Genomic DNA, 22,998 nt, shown 5'->3' with positions numbered 1-22,998 from the left:
TGGGATCTGATTTCTTTCCACTGAGGCACCAGTGTCAGGGATTTGGAGTCTGGAACAAGGGGACTGAACTAATAAGTGTCTGAGGCAGGTTTTGAGCTCAGATCCTCCTGATTACAGTTTCAGTAGTGTTCATGAAGTTCTAGGGCCAGGTAACCCCTGTATATCCCCCCAAGTTGTGTTCCTTCTCAGACCAGCCTGTCCCTGGAGAAGGTCCTGAGGTCCAGTTATGGGGGATGTCTTCCTGCTTCTAAGAATGAAGAATTGTATGTCCCATCTTCCAAGGAGGAAAATAATGCAACAGGCTTTTAGAATCCAGAAAAGACCAAGATACCAATACCTTCATTTTATAAAGGAGGAAACTGATGTCCCAAGGAAGGAAATAATTTGTTCAGAAATAGGTATTAAAACCCTCTTCTCTTCCCTACAAGCCCAAGGTCCACCACCTCTCTCTCTCTCTCTCTCTCTCTCTCTCTCTCTCTGTGTATACATACATACACATATATATACATGCATACACATATATGTACATACACACACACACACACACCATCCTCCAGCTGTTTCCCAGCACATTACCACAGTTAGCCCTTCCACACTGAGACTTTCCCCAATGAGGTTTCAATATATCTCATTTGCATAAGAAATTAAATGGGAATTTTGGAATTTTGGGGGGTTTTATGGAAGCCGCAGACAATTCTCCAAGGCCAGCAGATGATACACAAAAAGTTTAGAAACTCGGAAGTACATAAAATATGCATATGGTATTGTATATATATCAACCCAGATTTTACAATAAGGTACTATAAATACTCCATAAAAGAAAAAGAGAAAAAAAATTAACCTCCTTCTCTGGTATGAAGGAATGGCCAAAAACTTTTATGTGAATTTTCCAGAAGGTGGGAGTGCCACCCCTCCTAACCCCTGAGATGTGGAAGGGATAACTGTACCACCCTCCTTGGACCTTCCCGGTTTCTAGTTCCATTGGTCTAGGCCCCTGACTCTAATTCAATTAGTCTGTGCCTCTGTCTCTATCCTAGGCCCCCTTCATGTCCAGCATGGTCATACCTTTTGCCTCTGACCCATTTCACAGATTCAACTTTGGCTGATCTGGTGCAGTAGGTTATATGGATTAAGCTATTTAATTAAGACCTTTTTTCCAGCTTCTATAAAAACAACTGCTAACATTTATATTGGGTTTTTTAAAAAATAGGCAAACATTTTTACATCTTTTGACGACAACCTTATCATCCCTATTTACAGATGAAACAGCTGAGGCAGACAGACTAGATCAGACAAAACTGGGACCCTGGGAGAGGACCTGATCCACTTTGCCTCTCATGGGGGACTGACTGCATGCCACATTCAATGTGGCCAAGCCCAGGAATGACTTAGCCTCTTCCATAGCACTGGCTGGGGTATTTAGAGGTGGGATACTGGGGACAGCCAGTTAGCATCTAAGGTGGGATTTGAATTAGGGTCTTCCTAACTCCAAGTCAGCACCCTATCTTCTATACTGCCTAATATGACAATCCACTAATCTGCCACTTCTCAATACCCCAGACTGGAAAAGGTTTAAATCATTCCTGGTTGGGCCAGAGGATGAGAAATGCTCACCCCCATGAGAAGCAAAGGGGACCAGGTGCTGGCCCAGGGTTCCAGTTCTGCCTCTTACCTTTCTCAGTCATGTGATCTTGAGCAAATGACCTAACCACATGGGGCCTGGTTCCCCAGCATTGGCCTCATTGGGAAGAAATAAGATCCCAACTTTTCAGTTAAGGAGGCTGATTTCAGTGCAATCATCTGCTGCTGAGGAAGACATGTGGACCTGGTTATCTCCCCAAATATCAATAGCCTGTCGAACTTTGCTCTCACAGCTGTTTGAGATCATGCTGAGGAGGCCATTTGATAACACAGCTATTTATTGATATCATTTGTGAGTTAATTTCCTGGCTGGTTGCCAAGATTTCTTTCACAGTCAACTACTTGATTATTTGCTATTTAAACCTAAGCCGGGGGATGGGGGTAGGTCTGGGAGTCTGCATGGTGCTCTGGGAAGAGCAGCCCAACTGGGAGTTAGGAGACCCTTGGTTTGGGCTTGGCTCTGCCACAAACTGGCCATGTGACCTTGAGCATTACCTCTTCACCAAAACCTCGGCTCCTTTCTCTGAAAAAGGAGAGAATAGGTGTTTCTTCTGAGAGCCTGCCCAGCTCTGATGTTCTCTGATTTGATGGTCCAACATTCTAAGGTCTAAGCTCACTTTCCAGCTCTAACATTGTATTCTAAGATTATTTCCAGTATTCACATTCTGTGTTCTACCATCATGTCTCTTAGCATTCCGTGTTTTAAGCTTACTTCAAATTCTAATATTCTGTCACTTCTAGATCTAACATTCCACATTCTACCATTTTGTCCTCTAAGGACTCCTTCTAGAGTCTAGCATTCTGTGTACTAAGGATTCCTGTTCTAAGCATGTGATAACACTTGCAATGTGTTTAGCAGTGCCTGGCACACAGTAGGCACTGAAAAATGATTATTCTTCCTCTTCCTCATCTAACACACTATGTTCTAACATTCTGTGTTCTAACAATCTATGTTCTATAATCACTTCCAGATCTAACATTCCACATTCTAATGTTCTGTGTTCCAAGGACCTCTTCCACAACCAACATCCTACTTTTTTTTTTTAGCATTTTGTCTTTGGAGGACCCCTTCTTGATTCTAGCATTCTGTGTTCTAGGGATCCCTCTTCCAAGGACGTGATAATATTTGCAAAGCATTTAGCAGTGCTTAGCACCTAGTGGGCATTGAGAAATGATTTTCTTTCTTTCTCCTTATTCTTCCTCATCTAACATGCTATGTTCTAACATCCTAAGAACCTTTTCCACATTTAACATTCTAGAATTCTCTTCTTTTTGAGCATCATCACTATGCAATTCCCTCTCCATATTAACCCTTGCCTAACTAAGTAGGAGTAAGGCTCACTCTCCCTACCTCCCCAACCCAACATGTAAAAACTACTTGCTGCTAATGGACTGAAAATATGAGTGACCTTTCCAAATGTCCTCTGTACCAGACACCAGCCTTTAGGAAAAGACAGTTTTCAGGGCCATTCTCTCACTAATCATTGGCTTGGGTTTCCACAGTTCTTACATGACCCTGTCTTGGTGCCATTTCTGTATGATACTGGAAGGACAACTGTGTATGAGCTGTAGTTTTAATGACAAAACAGAGAACAGCATGTTTGCAAAGCCACTGATGGTCTGTGACAACATTTAGTAGGTGATAGAAATGGGTCATTGGATTTTAAGCATGTTACCACTAGAAGCAGCAATATGATGACAGTGGATTAGCTTTTCTCTTAGACCCACATACAGTGGGCTTATTTTATGCTCCACCACTTAGGACAGCCTTCCTCTCTGCCTAACTGAATCCTAGCCACACTTCAAGGCACACCTTGTGTCTCTCCTCCTCCTCCTCTTACCAGAAGCCTTCCCTTATCCCCTGAGCCTGCAGTGATCTCTCTGGCCTCTGGACTCATTCAGGGCATTGACTAATTGAGCAAACACACGTCACCTTTGCTATATGCTAATTTGTACAGCTAGCTCCCTTTTCATGTATGGAGGGATGATGACTCCAACTGAACCATAATTATGCTCTCCACAAGCAAGGACCACAATAATAATAATAGTAATGATGATGATGATGATGTAACTACCCCTGACACACTAACACACCTAGCAAATCCATAGCCTTCCTTGTCCAGGATCAGACACACATGAGGCTCCAAAAGCTATCCATTCTTCTTTCATATTCATTCATTCAACAAATATTTCTCTACATTTGTGTGCCAAGGCTGGGGCTAGGGCGTATGCAATATCTTGAGACTGTTCTTTTCTAGCTGTATGACATTTTCACAAGGAGGCTTAGATTAGATCACACCCAAGATCTTTTCCAACTCTATTAGTCTATGATTCAATGAATATGACTTAGTCCCTGCCAGTTGAGAGCAGGGGGTGAAGACTGGCAACTTTTCAATACTGATAGGATCAGGAGTAAGGGATTCAAGGAGGAAGGATAGTGTTTAGTTGAACTGGTCAGCAATAGTCTACGAAGGAGGGAAAATGAGAACAGAGATAGATAAAATAGCAGAACAGAGAGGCATGGAGTGACTGGAGATCATGGGGAAGATGAAAAATAGGTTTAGGAGGAATCAGGCAGAAGGAGCAGAGAAGAGAATTTCAAAACTTCAGGCCATAGTACTGAGGGCAGCTTGGGATAATGGTGAAATCTGAGGTATGACCATCCCCTGTGGGTGGCTGTAGTGTGAAGATGTAGGTCGTGGGAGTTAAGGAAGTTGAGGAATGTGTTTGAGAGGACATAAACGTATATATATTGAAGTCAAGAAGTATGAATACAAGAGGGGAGAGGAAGGCAGTGATCCTTTAGAAAGGAAGACAGCCTGGAGACCTGATGATAGGAACAAGGATCTAAGCAGGGAGATCTAGAAGAAATCTCAAAGGAGGACAACTTGCAGAAAGATAGTGGTACAAGGTAGGTTTGGAAGTAGCAGTAGGGAGCAAGGATGTCAACTCTTCTTTCTCCTAGCCCAGTGTGGCAGGGAACATGAAAGAAGGAGTAATCGGTGCTGGCAAGTATAGCTATGGATGAAGCATCTTCCTCAGAGAGCCAGGTTTCTATGAACACAAGGAGGTGGAAGAGGCATGAGTTGAAGAGATTGAGAACAAAGGGCAGTTTGTTAACAGCAGGGCAGGAGTTTTAGAAAACATGATAGAATGAGAAGGCAGAGGAGGCCTGGGATGGTGGAAAAGTAGGGCAGAGGCGGTAAGGGATCAGGCTGCGGGAGAGGTTACTGCAGGGAAAACAATTGCCATTTTAGCATTTGGGACTCTGACTCACAGAGAGTAGGAGGTGGAAGGTTGGTAGCCAAAGGAGAGGAGATGGACCAGCTAAGTGAGGCCACTTCTCTCCAGGGTCCTGAGATGACTGACAACAATAATGCCAGCTTGTTGCTCCAAACATTGGTGAGCCAGGGTAGAGAGGCAGAGGGATGTTCTGAATCAGTGATACCAATTTTTTCCACTATCTCTGTTTCTCTCTGTCTCCATCCATGTTTTTGGTTATGCCAGGTCAGCTCAGTATAGTGGGATGGACTTGTAAACAGAAGATCTGGGTTCAAGTCTCATTTCTGATAATTAGAGGTCATTTGATCTTTGGCAAATTGCTTCTTCCTTTAGCCTTAGTTTTCTAATCTACAAAATGTGGATAATAATATACTTGCTACTTATCTCACAAGGAAGTATATACTAGTATGATCTACTCCATCCTTCATGCTTGGGACTAGACCATCCAAACCCATCTGTTAAAGTCCTTCCATTCCTTCAAGGTCCAACTTAGATACATTCTTCTCCATGAAGTCTCTCCCTGGACCCTGCAAGTGATCTTTCCTTCCTTGGATTTCTCAAAGCCCTTTGCTCCTAGCTATCTAACATGGGCCTTAATTCCATATCAGTCCTTATCATTTGTCTTTTATCTCCAGCTCAGTAGATTACTAATAAAAGCTTACTGATTGATTGGTTGATGCTTCATTTCGATATCTTCTAGCATAGTGCCTTGCACATAGTAGGAACTTTATGAATGCTCCTTGAATTGAATTGACTTCCTGCCACTCCCCTTCAACCCACCTTGAATATCACTGCCAAACCAGTCTTAATCTTCCATGCTGGTTTTCCTATCACTTCTTTCCACTGGCCCTACATGCCTGTCAGTCTGGATTACTCACCCTTCTCCTCACAGTCCTTTCTCTTTCTAGTCGCACCACTTTTTCTCACTTCATTCTCTCTGCCTCCCTCCTCTCATCTCCACCTATGGAAAGCTGAGCCCTCCTTCTTATAAGACTAATTTGATGTGATTCAGCAAAATTCTATTAAGCTCCAGCTGTGTGGAGAGTACTGTGTTAGCTGCTGGGAGACATACACAGTTTGGCTAAGACATACTCACTGCCTCATGGGCTCTACCAGTCACACGTTACCTTTTTACAGTATGTTATAAGCTTCTAAGTGTCTTCTCCAATATCTAATTTTGATTCAATGTTGCAAGCTTTTATTAAGCACCTATTATTTGCAAAGCACTGTGTTAGATGCTAGCAATGCAGACACAAAACAACAAAAACAGTCATTGCCTTCAAGGAGATTATAGTCTATTGGGGAGGAAAACAGCACACATGCAAGATAAATAGATATAAGAGAATTTGAGGAGGGGGAAAGCCAGGGCCATCAGAAAAGGCAGGTATAAATAATTGATATGATATGATATGATATGATGTATGATAATAAGGAATAGCAGGAAGAATCTGAGTAGATCATTGAAGGAGGCCAAGGAGTCTAAGAGGTCAGTGGTCACCTTGAAGAGAATGGTGTCAGTCAAGTACTGGTGGCCAAAGCCAGACTCCAAGAGGGTGGGAAATGAGAAGCCATGACCATAACTGTCTTTCTTCTAGGTGTTTGGCCATGAAAAGGAAGAGAGCTATAGCATGGTTTAAGGGCATGGCAGGGCCAAGTGAAGGTTGGTTATACACCGTACCCTGTGATGGAGATAGGATAGGGATTCCTTATATGAATGCTAGGGAAACAGTCTTGGGGTGGAGAAGTGATTTGCTCAAGGTCACAAAGCTTTCTTCAGTTGTTTCAGTTGTGTATGACTCTTCATGACTTCATTTGGGTTTTTCTTGGCAAAAATACTGGAGTGGTTTGCCACTTCCTTCTCTAGCTCATTTTACAGATGAGGAAACTGAGGCAAACAGGGTTAAGCGACTTGCCCAAGGTGACACAGCTAGTGCCGGAGGTTGGATTTGAACTCAAAAAGAAGAGTCTTCCTGACTCCAGGCCCAGCATTCGACCCACTGCACTAGCTGCCTAGCACACAGCCAGTAAGCTACAACCAGAACTAGAAAGCAGAGATTTTGACTGGGTCCATTATTTAGTCTGCTACACCTCAAGTCTCCCAGCTTTCAAGGAAGAAGCAATCCAAATCCTATGTCTTCCATGAAGACTTTCATTGACCACCTGAAACAGAAGTAATTCCTTCCTCTCTCTGCATGTCTACAAGCTCTTAGTTTGTGCCACTGTGTTGACATTTACACTTACTTCCTAGACTTCAGTTATTTGTTTTCATGCTTTGTCTTCCCTATTAGACAGTAAGGTTCTTGAAGGCAGGAACCTTGTCTTTCCTTTATTTCCACTGTCCATCAATCTCTGACCTCAAGGAGCTTGAAATCTACGTGCAGAGACCCAGAAAACACAGGAAAAGGTTCTTGATGATGTTAGGTTTTGAGCAATGAGGGGAGGAAGAGAGGAAGAGCTCATTGTGGATTGGAGTAATTAAAGGAAGCTTCATGGAGAACTGTGGGACTTGAGCCATGCCTTGAAGAAAGTTTGCATGGTACAGTGGAATAGCACTGGCATCTGAATCAGAACATCTGGGTTCAAGTGCACTTCTGACATACAGTACCTGTGACTTTGGGTGAGTAATTTCCTCTCCCTTGGCCTCAGTTTCTTCATATGTAAAAATGAAGGAGTTGGACTAGATGACCTCTGAGGTCCCTTCTAGATCTATAATTCTAAAATCTGTTGGGAAATAGGTAGGATTTCAAAGTGGGCAACAAGGAACAGCAGCTCAGTCTTCTGAAGTCACTTCACATCCCTATGAACCAGTTCCCTTCCCTGTAAAATTCAGGCATTGGACTAGGTATAATATTTCACATCCCTTCCAGTCCCCAATCTCATGATCTCCTTACATCTAGTCAGAGGACACACTATTCACATACATGAAGTGGGGAGGCAAGCTAGAGAAGAATCTGAGCATATAGAACCATTAATGCAGGACATTAAAATCCACCGAATCCAACCTTGTCTTTTAAAAGATGAAGAAATTGAGTCACACAGCTCATAAGTATTTCAGGCAGGATTTGAATGGAGGTCTTTCTGACTCCTGGTCCAGTGTCTGCTGTCTGACACGATGTGGGGCAGCTGGAGAGTAACACTGGGCAAAGGGAGGAGGGATGACAGTCCAGAGTGGTTGGGGGAGTCAGGGGTTTGGGCAGCAACAGGAAAAGTTAAGCTGTGCTGTGAAGTCAATGCTCTTCAAAGGCTGTACAAGGAGGAATTTGCAGAGAGTGAAGCTGTTCCTTTCCACAGTCAGCTGCCTGCCATCTTTAAAGAATAAGAGCCTCTTAGCAGCTGTTACCTAGCAACTGGGGGGTGGTGAGGTGCCCCTACTTTGTAAGCAAATGCATTACTGACTTTGACTTCCTGTCATGGCAGCTGGGTTGACAGTGGACAACGGCCAATTCCACCCTGCTCTGATCTATACTGAACCCCCCAGGAAGCAATCCTGAGTGAGGACACTTTGGCTTATTTTGCCCTTTGGGGTTTGAATCCATCAGCTTGCAAGTGTGCAAAGGTTTACCATGTACCTGTGCTAAGCTAGTATGGCGAGATGAGAAAAGAATAAGACAGTGTCTATGACCTTAAGGAGTTAGAAGGAAGAGGCCTATACTTGGAGTCATAGAAAGTTAGATCTAGAGCCAGAAGGACGCTCAAAGGCCATTTAGCACCCCATTTTATAGATGAGAAAACTGTGATCCAGAGAATTGAAGTAACTTGACCAAAAGTACACAGGTGAAACAGAGTAACAGTAGCAGAGTCAGGATTTGGACCTGACTTGAATTCTAGAAGTTTCCACTGTACCATGCACCTAGTTGAGTCAGAAGACAAAGGTTGGTATCCTAGATCTGCACTTACTCTCTGTATGATCTTGGAAAAGTCACTTTACCTTCCCAGGCCCCAGTTTTCTTCTCTGCAAAATTCAGGCATTGCATTAGATGATTTCTCAGATCTCTTCCAGCCTCCAATCATATGAACTTACATTGAATTGGAGAGACACTTTATTGACATCCACCTAGCTGCCCCTAATGTGTTCTTTAATGAAGCCATATAACTTAATGTCATTCCTCTACATAAAGTGATTATTCTTTTGGTTGCACTTCCTCTTTATCTTGGATGCCGTACTCTGTATTGGGACACACGATAATAGGATTCAGGCTAGGTAGAACCAGAGTGAGCTTAAACCATATCCATGAAAAACACATTTTATGTCAATTACTCTTGACATTAACTTGTTGGTAGTTGGTTTTAATAGAGAATAGTTTTCCATGTGGACATCAAATTCTCTAGTATTCTTTATGTGTAGCAGCAGCAAGTACATAAACAAGTCATGAATACAGAACTGAGTCAAAGGCTTTGGATAATCGATAAGCTCATATAAATGTTACAGCACTTTCAGGTTTCAGGTGGCTATTAAGTAATTACCAAATTGATAGTAAGTTGCCCATTCTACCTTCTGAATCTTTTGGGCATGCCCTATTTGATTCTCGGTCAACATATTGTTTTCTTACAAGCATTTGTGGATTTTTGGTGAGCCTTTGTATGATATGCACAAACATGTAATTAGCCTATATTTGGAGCAATCTGGAGTTCCATTTTTTTGGTCATAGTTATTCTTTTAAGACACATAGGGTCAGGTTTGTATCTAAGTTGAAACACGTAAAATAATTGTAATAACTGATCTATACAGCACTTTAAAGTTTGCGAAGCATGCAAAACACATGCCTGTAATGTAGGTGCTATTATTCCCATTTTATAGGGAAGGAAATTGAAGCTGAGAAATTTTAAGTGCCTTGCTCAGGGTCACACAACTAGTAAGTATCTGAGATAGGACTCAAACTCGGGCCTTTCTAATTCACAGTATAGTCCAACATACTTTTCCTTGTGCCATCTAGCTGCCTCGAATACTTTGCTAACAATTCACGTGCCACTGTGAGGCATTTGAGTCAATAATTATGGAGCTTATTCAAACTCGCTTCTTTCAAGTTTGGCAGAAAAGCTAGTGTTTCAATCACCTCCTTTGATTTAACTGTTCTGTTATTCATTATATTAATTGTGCACAAGCTTTCTCTTTATCATTTGATCCAATTTGCATTTTTGTTGCGTTGGGCTTCTTGGGACCAGAAATTTTCCATTTCCTCCTTCCAGGGTTCCTCTCTCTCTCTCTCTCTCTCTCTCCTCTCTCTCTCCCTCTCCTCTTCTCTCTCTCTCTCTCTTGCAGTCAAACTCTTGATTGGCATTGAATTTTTTATATTTTGTGCTGCTTTGATTTCTTGTATCACCTTAAACTTTTGACTTTTGCTTTCCATGGCTAATTAAGGGAATATAATATTTCTGATATGCTGTTGTTTTTGTATTTTTTATTATCTTTCTGTCATATGGCCTTCATTTTTAAACTTTGTACAACAGCTAGAAATTGATGCAAACCTCCAATGTCTTTATATGGAGTGTATAGCCCTTCACACCTTTTAGAGTGATAATAATAGCACACAAAATCCCTGCTATATATCACCCTAGTTGACATTTCTCTACTTTGTCATTCTTTCCCCTTTCCCCCTTTCCCCTTGCCAGCATGGCTTGGATAATGGATTGGCATAGAGGAGATTATTAACATTGTGGTGGTGGTTGTGTTCTTATTAAGAGGTGCTTTCATGAGATGATGTAAACAAGAGTCGCAGTGGATAGGGAATTATGGATGACTGTGGTCTGAATTTCTGGAGAGCTCCCACACTGATAAGACCATAGAACTCATGGAATATTGGAGCATTCAGGGACATATGTGGGATGAGGTCAGGCACCAGACACTGAGAGAATCCAGATAATCAGCAGCCAGTCCTGGTCCTTCCTGCAGTTAGCTGGCCCTTCAATCTTCTCCTAACTCCTTCCCCTTTTCTAGATTGGTCAACTCCCTCTCAGTTAATCCCTGAGCAGATCACATGGTCTCATTGCCCGTTTTTTTGCAGCATAGTAGGGAGAATGGGATGCTGTAGAATACAGAGATGAAAGAAGATACAAGCATTACCTTGCCTCAAACCATGGAAGGAATGGTCCTTCTGCACATAGGCTGCTGTGAGGAGCTAAAAATAGAGACAGTGGAGTCCATGGGCACAGCCTGAAAATTTGAAGGGAACACAAGGATGGAAAGGGGGCTGGTGCATCTTGATTGAATCTGTCCACAGTGTGTAGTGAGAGGTAGCAAGTAGTGAGAGTAGACTGGGCATGGGGAGGGGGTGGATGGTGTGTGTGTGTGTGTGTGTGTGTGTGTGTGTGTGTGTGTGTGTGGTGTGTGTGTGTGTAGGTTTAGCAGGAGAGACTAGTTGAAGTGGAGGAGCAGTGCAGCTGTGGTACCACCCCCTTTCTCTGTTTCTGCTCCTGGAGTCCTCTCCAAAGTCATAGCTAACAATGTTTGTGCTTGGGGAAACTGGTGAACTCTGGCTGCTGAAGGAGAAAGTGAGCCCTAGGCAGGAGTATATTGCTAAATGTTAACACCCAACTCTCCAGAAAAAAAATACACGATACACTTTTAAATTTAATCTGCATTATTAAAATTTTTCCATCACTTTTATAATTCTAGACAATCAACAAAGCAATAAGCCATGCCCTGATTTGTAGTGTTTGCCAATTTCTATGGTATAAATGCTCATACTGAAAATTTAACAGTTGGCTCTTGGGGGATGGTAACAGCACACTTCTGGCCCTAGGTCACCATAAGCCCTCATTTGGGAGGAGAAACCAGGAAGGAAGAAATCTGAGCCAAGCCAACAAGGAGTTCATCAGGGCTATGACTCCCAGGGAGAAGAAGGGGCTAGAACTTCTTTCAATTAATTATTCTTGCTACCAACCTATGTGCCTGTTTTCCTATCTACATAAATTTTTAATGAGAATGATCTGGGTGTGCTTTGGGGGAATCCTTAATGAGGGCATTAGTAAGGAATAGGTAGGAGCTTCCAAAGAGGCAGTCTACAGTAGTTACCATCACACAATTGACCAAAAGGTGTAGAGAATAGAAGATATTACTGTGCTTGGTATTTGTTAACTAGTAAAAAAAGAAAATTTAATTTAGCAGAACTGATGATATTTTAAAAGCTCTCTTCCAGTGAGTTACCTACTATACATACGCTGATATCATATAAAATCCTACAAAAGCAGAGAGCCCTTTTTAAAAATTCTACTCTGATAACTAGTAATAGACAAGGCTTAAAACAAGGAGATATGTACTCACTGAGGGTATTTGTCATGGTCATGAAAGAGATATAGAGGAGAGTCCAAGTCAAAAAGGGATTCCCTATATGTGGTAGGGTCCTCAAGATGTGTTTGGGTTTTTTTTGTGGATGACATCTTGATGGTTACTTCAAGACCCATAACATTTCAGACTCTCCTGAATAAAATCTTAACCACAAATACAAGTTTAGCTTAACTATTCACATAGGAAAAACCAAGTGGATGAAAAAATGTCAATTTTCTAGATTATAATAGTCAGTCAGATAGCACATAGAGCTCATCCATCAGCATATGCACCTTTATATTTATACTAATACAAATTCTAGAATAGCCACTACAGTTGGTCATGGTATCATTTATCTAAAGGGGCCTTAGAAGTCATTGAGTCTAATTCCTTCATTTTTCAGTTGAGGAAATGGAGGACAAAATAGGTTAAGAGACTTAAGCTCATAGATTTAGAGGTGGCATAGCCCCTAGAGGTCGTTGAGTATAACCCCATAACTTGAAAGATGGGAAAAATAAGGTACGGAGGCTTTAGTGATTTGCTCAGTCACACAATTAGTAAGTTTGTGAGGCAGAATTTGAACTCAGGTTTCCTCATTCCAAGTTCAGTGCCCCATTCACTAAAGCATATTGTAAAGCAGAATCAAGTGGGCTCAGAATTACTATAAACAGTTGGAGAAAAATAGGCTGGATTGCCTTTGGGAAATTCAATGTATCAAAAATTTTCCCTTAAAGATTCATCTTTTTAATACTAATGTTTTGTCAGTTGTTGTATGACTTCAAGCTATATAGTTGGTCATACAGTCTCTGAAAAATTAAAAAGTGTATATTGTATGGAGGAAAATGCAGAAATACATAGTTGGTGGGAACAGGTTGCAACACCTAAATAAGGAACTACAATGAGTAAAAATGTCATGAAAGTGTTTGGAGCAAAGTTGTCATCAAAAATGTATGAATGAAAAAGGCAAAGGAATGGTCACATGACAGGAATTAAGGAAAAGGTTCCCAAACTTATTTGGCCTACTGTCCCCTTTTAAAAAATATTACTCAGTGTCCCCTGGAAATATACTTTCTTTAACCCTTTAACAGTTTTTTTTAAAACTTGCATCATTTCAAATATATATATATATATATATTATATATATATATATACACACACACAAGATGCATCTTAAATTTAATAATTTATTGTAAATCTGTTGGGTTTTTTCCTGAACTGAAATTTTGATGACACAATATTGCATTATATAACCATATAGTATCGTATTGAAAACAAGTCATTACATGCACACATTCCTGCCCATGCATGCTGAGACTTCTCTGACAAGGCGCACAACATGATCACCTGCCAACACTTGCTTATTAAGATCTGTCAGCAGACTTGATCACTGATCAGTTATAACTTGCATTTTGTATGTTTATTTGGGAAATAGTATAATCACTCTGACTTTAACTCTGCTACCCAGCAGATGAAACATGTATGAATTGTTTTTCAAAATTTCCTTATTTTCTCTTCTTTCCTTATGCTTCTACCATCCCCTTATTTAGGATTTGGGATCTTTCATCTAAACACCACCCAACTGCACCTGAGGCTACTACTGCCCCCTGGATCATTCCAGCACCCCCCAGGGAGCAATATTGCCTACTGTAGGAACCTATGAATTAGGGATAACTGATAGACACCTCATAAGTTCCCTTGGTATCATCAAAATGTAAAGAGAAAATAAGGCTCTGAGCACATTGGGTGGACTGCCTGATCTTAAGTGAGCACATGGACAAGGATTACACAGGGTGAGTAGGCATCGATGGATTATGATCTGCATCTTTGGAGTAAAAATCCACATCAATTAAGAGTTGAGTTTTCTTACTACATAGTTACTAAGCTCAATTGTTTTTATGCTACTGAAGGATTTCAAGTGCCATCAATACCTTACAATTTTAGTACCCTATGGCAAAGTCCCAGTTGCTCTGCCCTGGTTATGGCTTTGCGTCTCTACTGGTGTCATGGTTGTGGTGTATTTTCATGGGAGTCTCTATCATTCTAGAGACCTGGCTCATGCTGTTCCACAGCTCACATACAGATTTCACTGCAATTAAACTGGTCAATAATGAAAGCTCCGACCAGTGCCAACCTAATCAGAATGACACCAGCTGGACTCATTCCTGATTTCTCATCCCTAGAGAATAGGGTCCACTGGTGAGCACTGGGACACACAATCCTCCTGTACCTGGCCCCTGAATCCTTCCACTGGGCCCAGGTTTCTCATGTTAATGGCCTGTACAGAGTGCCATGCTCCAGCACTGGTGCATGGAGTCTTATAAACACATTATTCACAGATAATGGCTTCAGATTAAAGTTTCTGCGGCAATTAAATTGCTGGCTCCTATCCAAATGGCCAATTGGGACTGGAACTCCTGCTTTTGTCTATGGAGGGATTCATTGCCACTTATTCTAAGGCCAATCTACTTGGTTTAATGTCCTGGTCCTGGTTCACATAGGCCCAAGTCCTTAATTCTCTTTGGGCCAGGAAGCAATCCTCAGAGATTTTATGCGATATCTAAGACCATGCTTTGATGGAGGTTAGGATTTGAGATCTTTCATCTAAAGATCCTTATATCCATCAGAATCTTGTCAATTTCTTTTTGGCTATGTTGTAACTACTGATTGATACTTCATTATTTTCTGGCTATTTGGAATGGGATCATCATAACGTGGCATAGTAGATAGTGCTGAACTGGGAGTGAACAAAACTTTTCCTGGGCAAGTAGTTTAATTTCTCAGCCTCAGTTTTATCATCATCATCATCACTACTACTACTACTACTACTACTACTACTACTACCACCACCACCACCACTACCACAACCACCACTACCACTATTACTACCACACTATTACTACTTTACTACTACTATTACTGCTGATGCTACTACTACTATTACCACTGTTATTGTTATTCTTCTTCTTCTACCTTTCCCGATCTATTCCCATCATACTTTAGTTCTTATGAAGGAGAAGGAGGAAGAGAAGAAGGAGGAAGATAACGAGGAGATTAATCTTAGAGCTGGGAGGGGCCTTAAATATTATCTAGGCCAGGAGATCTTAACTTTTTGTGTCATTTACCTCCTTAGCAGTCTTTTGAAGCCTATCAACTCTTTCTCAGGATAATATTTTAGGTGCATACAATAAAATACATAGGATTATAAAGGAAAGCAGTTATATTGAAATAAATGTGTAATTTTCCCCATCCTAGTTTATAAATTACAAGTTAAGAACTCCCTCATTTTCTATATAAAGAAATTGGGGCCCAAAAAGGCAGGATGACTTTGCCGAAATTACGTATACTTTCAATACTTCAGGGATTTTAATGATCAACACTTCCATCAATAGTGATTGTGATCCCTCTACAACCTAGTAGCAACTCTGGGAAGTTTTTGGCCTAAAAAATTCAATCCCCTGAAGCCAACCTTATGAGGATCCTCTCCAACTTAGAGCTAGGATGTTCCTTAGCTGGTAAACAGACAGTCCGTTGCTGTACCTATGCTTTTGAAGCATTTCTAGCTTGGCAGAACCTGTCAAAATTTAAATGCTACCGAGAGGGCCTTTCAATGCTCAGGGTCACCCCCATGCTTGGAGAAGACATCGGAGGAAGACTTTGGCATAGGTTTCAGGTCACATAGTTAGTAAATAACAGAGATGGGACTGGAGCTCAGGCCTTCTGACTCCGAGTCCAGGGTCCTTTCCATTGTACTATCTGGCCTCCCCAGATCTTATGAAAGGGGGTAGCAAGTGGGTCATGGGATTGCACTGGGGAGGCAGCTCTCTGTTATTAAACTGGTTGGAACTTCTCATTGAAATATTAGACCTGTCTCATCAAATGGGGAAAGAAGCAATACTTAACAGTGCTCAGATATGTCATAGCCTTGAAATTCAGAAGGTGAGATTTACCTCTAGCCTCAGAGAGAGCCAAGAAGCAGGCACAGTGCTCAGGCATGGAGTCAGAGGACCTGAGTTAAAATCCCAACTCTGCCACTCACTAGCTGTATGACTTTAGGCAAGTTACCTAAACTTTCTGGGTCTCCCTTATAAAATAAGGCTGTTTTGGTCCATGTTGTTCAGTCGTATCCAACTCTTCATGACCCTATTTGGAGTTTTCTTGGTAAGAATATCAGTGGGCTTTGTCATTTCCTTCTCAGTTCATTTTTACAGATGAGGAAACTGAGGCAAATTGGGTGAAGTGACTTGCCTAAGGTCACATAGCTAGTAAGTGTCTGAAGCCAGATTTGAACTCAGGAGGATGAGTCTTCCTGATTTCAGGCCTGACACTCTATCCGCTGTGCCACCTAGCTGCCCAATGAGGGGGGTTAGACTAGAATCTAGCCACTAGACCATTTCTAAAATCCTTCTAGTTTTAAATTCTATATTCTTCTAGGATGAAGGGAAATAATGGCCTATAACTTTGCTAGACCCATGACGGGGGAACATTGCAGGGAGAAAGCAAATGGGATTTCTAGGTTTCTTTCTTTCTTTCTTTCTTTCTTTCTTTTTTCTTTCTTTCTTTCTTTCTTTCTTTCTTTCTTTCTTTCTTTCTCTCTTTCTTTCTTTCTTTCTCTCTTTCTTTCTTTCTCTCTTTCTTTCTTTCTTTCTTTCTCCCTTTCTTTCTTTCTTTCTTTCTTTCTTTCTTTCTTTCTTTCTTTCTTCTTTCTCTTCTTTCTTCCTTCTTCCTTCCTTCCTCTTCTTCCTTCTTCCTTCCTTCCTTCCTTCCTTCCTTCCTCCTTCCTTCCTCCTTCTTCCTTTCTTCTTTCTTTCTTCTTTCTTTCTTCTTTCTTTCTTCTTTCTTTCTTTCTTTCTTTCTCTCTTTCTTTCTTTCTTTCTTTCTTTCTTTCTTTCTTTCTTTCTTTCTCCCTTTCTTTCTTTCTTTCTTTCTTTCTTTCTTTCTTTCTTTCTTTCTCTCTTTATCTCTTTCTCTCTTTCTTTCTCTCTTTCTTTCTTTCTCTCTTTCCTCTTTCTCTTTCTTTCTCCCTTTCTTTCTTTCTTTCTTTCTTCTTTCTTTCTTTCTTTCTTTCTTTCTTTTCTTCTTCTTTCTTTCTTTTCTTTCTTCTTTCTTTCTTTCTTCTTCTTTCTTTCTTTCTTCCTCCTTCCTTCCTTCCTTCCTTCCTTTCCTTCCTTCCTTCCTTCCTTCCTTCCTTCCTTCCTTCCTTCTTTCTCCCTTTCTTTCTTTCTTTGTTCCTGTTCATCTTCTTTTCTTGTGGCCACATGAAAAGTCGAATTACAGAGTAGCAGCTTGACTGAAGCTCTTTCTCCTCTAAACCCAACTTAATTTAGAATTGGAAGGCCAGAAAATCTTAATTAAGAAAACAAAACCAACAACACTCAAGAGGTACTGGTGTGTGATACACCCTCATCCTCTTTTGCAAGAATGTTTGTTTTCTTGAAAAAATATACAGTTATATATTTATAGAATGTGTACAGATAGATATGTATATATACATATATGTAGACAGAAATATATATATATATATATATATATATATATATATATATTCTTAATTTACAAATGTCACATTTAATAGATTTAGATGCTTACATTGTTAGATGTTTCCTCTAAAGTCCATGTGCGTGCAAGTATGGATTAAATCTCTCTTCTTTCATTTACTTCTCTGAAAACTGTAACTGTTTTCTTGAGTGACAGTCAGTGTACCACAGTTTCTTTCCAAGTACCTGCTAAAATATCCAAAAACTTGTTGGGCAGGAAGGAGAATCAATTGCATCCCACCCTATTGCCACCTTTCCAGAGAAGCATTGGTAACAGGATGATGAAGAATCTGCAAGCAGATTGGCATTTCAGCAATGTACCCTAACCAAGGCTGCTAGGACCAGCACTCTGATGGTGAGGGCCAGAGTTAAGAAGTGTTACAGAATGGGGAGGCCTAGAGGAGTCCATCTTGGATGATCTAAATCTCTCCTTTCTTGAGGACTGAATGAGGACATTATCCAAAAACTGGTCTCAAAAGTTGATCAATGGACACTTTACAATTCAACAAATCAAACTATTAACTCACAATTGCCAAGATACCCTGCAATTTGGATCCTTTACAGTGTTAGGTCATTGGTAGAGCTTTACTTGTCACTCAGTCTTTGGCCCAGTGAAAGAGTCAGCCAGAGCATTCTCCTAGCCCAACCCAACTTTGTTCATCCTGCAAGGACCTAGTTGAAATTCAACAGTTCCAGCACTTTCTCATTGTTTCTTTTCACTTTGTTCCATACATCTTGACCCTCAGTCATATTCATTTCTCCTTATAGAGGTTTTGGTGCCAAACAAATTCCTTTGCAAAGGGGAAGTTTCCAGCCTATTGGTATATACTGCTTATCTATAAGATACATTTCTAGATGTCCTTTGTATGGCTTTACTACCCAACTTCCATATTTGAATATTCCATTAAAAGTGTCCAATTCACATTATTCTTGTCAGAATTTTCATGCAACATAACTTCTACTAACTCTGACTCCCACCATAAATTTCCTCCTCTATTTTCTTCACCTATCAAAAGCTTGAGCATTTTTAATGCCCACATTTACCCAGTGATGTGACAAATTATGGAATACCACAATCTTTGGAGAATCAAAATTATGGATATGCCAGGGGATGATTGAGAGATATGTATAGGATATGAGTAGGCTGTGGCATTTTGCTAATGAAGCCTACTCCCTCCCCCCAAAAATTACCTTATATTTATTTTGCATATAATATATGGTGACCCCAAAAAAAAAACAGGGAAGAAAAGGCTGTGTGAGGAGATGGGTCTATGATAAAGTCCATAGTCACCTAGCCTGTCAATCAGCCTGACACCTCTTTGGGAAGGCTTTTTTGGATCAACTCCATTTATCCCATTCTTCACTGCATGCCTTCTCCTCGGAACTCACATTCTCTTGGACATAGAACAGAATTTGGATCTGGGGCCAGAGGACCTGAGTTTGAATCCTAATTTTATTATATACTACCCATGTGACTTTGAGCAAGGCACTCCCCTTCTTAATTTCATCATCTGCAAAAGGAGATGGTTGGACTCGGTGATTTTTAAGGTCCATGCCAGCTCAAAACCTTAGGAATTTGATTTTTATTAGACTCAGTTTCACATTGATTTGTAAGTGTTCTAGAGTCTCAGTTGTGCACCTTCAAGTCTGTCACAAGCTCCCTAGGGCAGGGAATCTAGTCTTTTGTATTGTAATAATTCCATGTATTTGTTTGGCCCTTTACACTTTCCAAAATACCTTCACACTCCTTAGCTCATTAGAACCTCATAACATCCCTGGGAGGTAGGCAGGGTAGAGATCATTCTCTTCATTTTACTGATGTAAACTCAAGCTTAGAGAGAATCTGGCTTGCCTTAGGACATACACACAGTGAATTACTAATGGCAGAGCCAGAGGCAGAACCTGGATTTCTTGTGCCCCATGTTTAGTTTGTTTTAAATGAGAATACCTGAAGGTGATCCATATCACTCACAGTTTGATATATTTCATCTGGAAGTGATCTATATCACTCACAGTTTAATATATTTCTCAGCTTCTTGTCCCCAAACCAGGGAGGGACTGGTCCTAAGAACCAAAGAGAAGAGGACTCCATCCAGTCATGGCTAAAGAGTAACATCTAACATCCCAGACTCAGAAATAAGCCTCTTTGTGAGGAGGAAGCTGCCAATTCAACAGGACCTAGATTAAACTACGAGCAAGAAATGGAATCAAGAAGAACCATAGTCTACCTTATGAATTTTATAAGATCTTAAGTTTAGAGCTAAAAAAGACCTTGAAACTCATCTATCTTTGTGTCCCCCCTTCACAATTTTGATCAGCAAACTGGGAATTCACTTGAGCATTTCACTGTCCGCACTTTCCCACTGTGCTCCAGTCTAGCTAGCCCCTCTCATACTGCAGCCCAGTAGGGGGAAGGGGATTGGAGAGGTGGGAGATGGACTGAACAATCAGCTTGCTACCATCAAGCTGGCAATCAGGGCACTAATCAGAATGTTCTTGAAATAGAACCAACTGGATACGAGAAGCCCAGAACAGGATTTGTATAGTGTTAATCAGACGGAGACAATTTTAGACACATGGAAACAAGAACTCATTGTCAGCCCGAGGGGCTCTGCAGAGCTACTGGGGTGGGGCTTCCAGCCCACGGCTGGGGTAAAAACCCCATTCCAGCAGAAAGAGATAGCACACTCTCTTAACCCTGAGCTGTTGGGGAGGATGCAGAGAATTCAGACCTGGTTGATTCTGCCCCAAAGAGGGCATCTATTATCATTCAGCCTGTCTGAGCCTCAGTTTCCTCAATTTCCTGTAAAATAAGGATAATAATATGTGCGTTACCTACTTCAAAGAAGTTTTGGGGAGGGAACGCTTCGCAAAATGGAAAGTACTTTAGAAATGTGACCTATTATCAATGATAATGAGAGGAAGCATATACATTCAGGAGTCTTAGAGTCAGGAAGACCAGGATTCAAGTCCTGACTGATACATACTAGCTTTGTAATTAAGGGTATATGGCCCAGGCAACTCTCCAGACACAGAGTCACAGAGCATTTGATGATATTCATTTGTGGGGAGTGATTCTAAATCCTTTTAGGAAAGATTTCATAGATATGACCCACAAATGTTCATAGTAACAATAACAGCTCACATTACCTGCCCAATGGTGTCAAACTCGAATAGAAATAGATCCCTGTGGCTGCACATTAGCTTATAAAACCACGAATTAACATTGTCTATATTTTATTGCATTTTTGTTTATTTTGTTAATCATTTCCCAATTATATTTTTAATATAGTTTGGGCTGTAGTCTGTGTATTTAACACCTCTGGCCTACAGGATTAAATTTAAACTCCTTAGCTTGAAATTCAAGGACCTCTATAGTCTGGTCCCAAGCTACACGCAATCTTTATGTTTTACAATATCACATAGTGGCAAATGCCCTAGATTTAGAATCAGAGGCCCTAAGTTTGAATTCCAATTCCAATTTGCTGGGGCCTGCCAGCAAAGATGGGGCTCAGCAAACCTGGAGCAGGCCTCAGGGGACTGAATCAAGGGGAGCTGTGGTGGTTTCTAGACTTCTCAACCCACAAACGCTAAAGACAACTTAGAATGTCAGTGGGAAAGGTCTGTAGTAACTGTGTGAGAGAGGAGCGGTCCAGCATGACCCTAGTACAGCCCCGACGAGGTGTCTACAGCAGCAGCAGTTGCTTCTAGAGCTCTCGGGCCATCATCTGTAGGGGGAATTGAGTGGCTGATCAGAGGGAGATTGAGGGATCTCTTTGCTGGTGCTGAGGCAGAATTCTCTTGCTTTACCTGTGCTTGGATCTAGGTCCCAGTCTTAGGTGGCAGTCCTGGGGTGAGGAGGAACACTGGCATACCAGAGCTTGTGGCAACAGAAGAAAGGGAAACCTCCTTTCATTTCCAGGGCAGAAAAGAATGCTTGTGTTCAGTCATGGACCAGAGCACAGGCCAGGAGAGGAGTAAATACTTCTCCTTAGATTGTGCCACTTTGAAAGAACTGAAAACTTACAGGTCCCTAAAGGTATCTCTGAAAATAGCTGCACAAAACTTCTGAAGCTTGGGATAGTACACCCTCCACACTGGAGGCAGAGCCTATCTTAACAAAGAGTTAAAAAGTCAAGTGACTGGCTGGGAAGATGAACAAACAGAGGAAAAAACCCCTTAAGACTATAGAATCTTACTTCGGTGACAAAGAAGATCAAGGCATACAACCAGAAAAAGGCAACAAAGTCAAAGCTCCTACATCCAAAGTGCCCAAGAAAAATATTAATTGGTTTCAGGCCATGGAAAAGCTCAAAAAGGATTTTGAAAATCAAGTAAGAGAAGTAGAGGAAAAATTGGGAAAAAGAAATGAGAGTGATGCAAGAAAATCATGAAAAACTAGTCAACAGATTGCTAAATGAGACCCAAAAAATACTGAAGGAAATAACACCTTAAAAAATAGACTAGACCAAATGGCAAAAGAGGTCCAAAAAGCCAATGAGGAGAATGCCTTAAAAATCAGAATCGGCCAAATGGAAAAGGAGACCCAAAAGCTCACTGAGGAAAATAATTCTTTAAAACTAAAATGGAGCAAATGGAAGCTAATGACTCTATGAGAAATCAAGAAATTATAAAACAAAACCAAAAGAGTGAAAAATAGAAGACAATGTGAAATATCTCATTGGAAAAACAAATGACCTGGAAAATAGATCCAGGAGAGATAACTTAAAAATTATTAGACAACCTGAAAGCCATGATAGAAAAAAAGAAACTAGACATCATCTTTCAAGAAATTATCAAGGAAAACTGCCCTGATATTCTAGAACCAGAGGGTAAAATAGGAATTGAAAGAATCCACCGATCACCTATTGAAAGAGATCCCAAAAGGAAAACTCCCAGGAATATCAGAGCCAAATTCCAGAGTTCCCAGGTCAAGGAGAAAATATTGCAAGCAGTCAGAAAGAAACAGTTCAAGTGGAAACACAATCAGGATAACATGAGATTTAGCAGCTTCTACATATCAGAGGGCTCGGAACATGATATTCCAGAGGTCAAAGGAGCAAGGATTAAACACCAAGAATCACCTACCCACCAAAACTGAGTGTAGTCAATGAGGGGGGAAATTGCCATTTAATGGTGTAGAGGAATTTAACACATTCTTAAAAAACCGGAGCTAAATAGAAAATTTTACTTTAAAATACAAGACTCAAGAGAAGCATGGAAGGGTAAACAAGAAAGAGAAATCATAAAGGACTTATTAAAGTTGAACAGTTTGCA

The sequence above is a fragment of the Phascolarctos cinereus genome, unplaced genomic scaffold (genome assembly GCF_003287225.1).
Source record: "Phascolarctos cinereus isolate Bilbo 61053 unplaced genomic scaffold, phaCin_HiC Scaffold_4;HRSCAF=312, whole genome shotgun sequence".
Lineage (NCBI taxonomy): Eukaryota > Metazoa > Chordata > Mammalia > Diprotodontia > Phascolarctidae > Phascolarctos > Phascolarctos cinereus.
Note: the sequence above shows the minus strand (reverse complement) of the source record.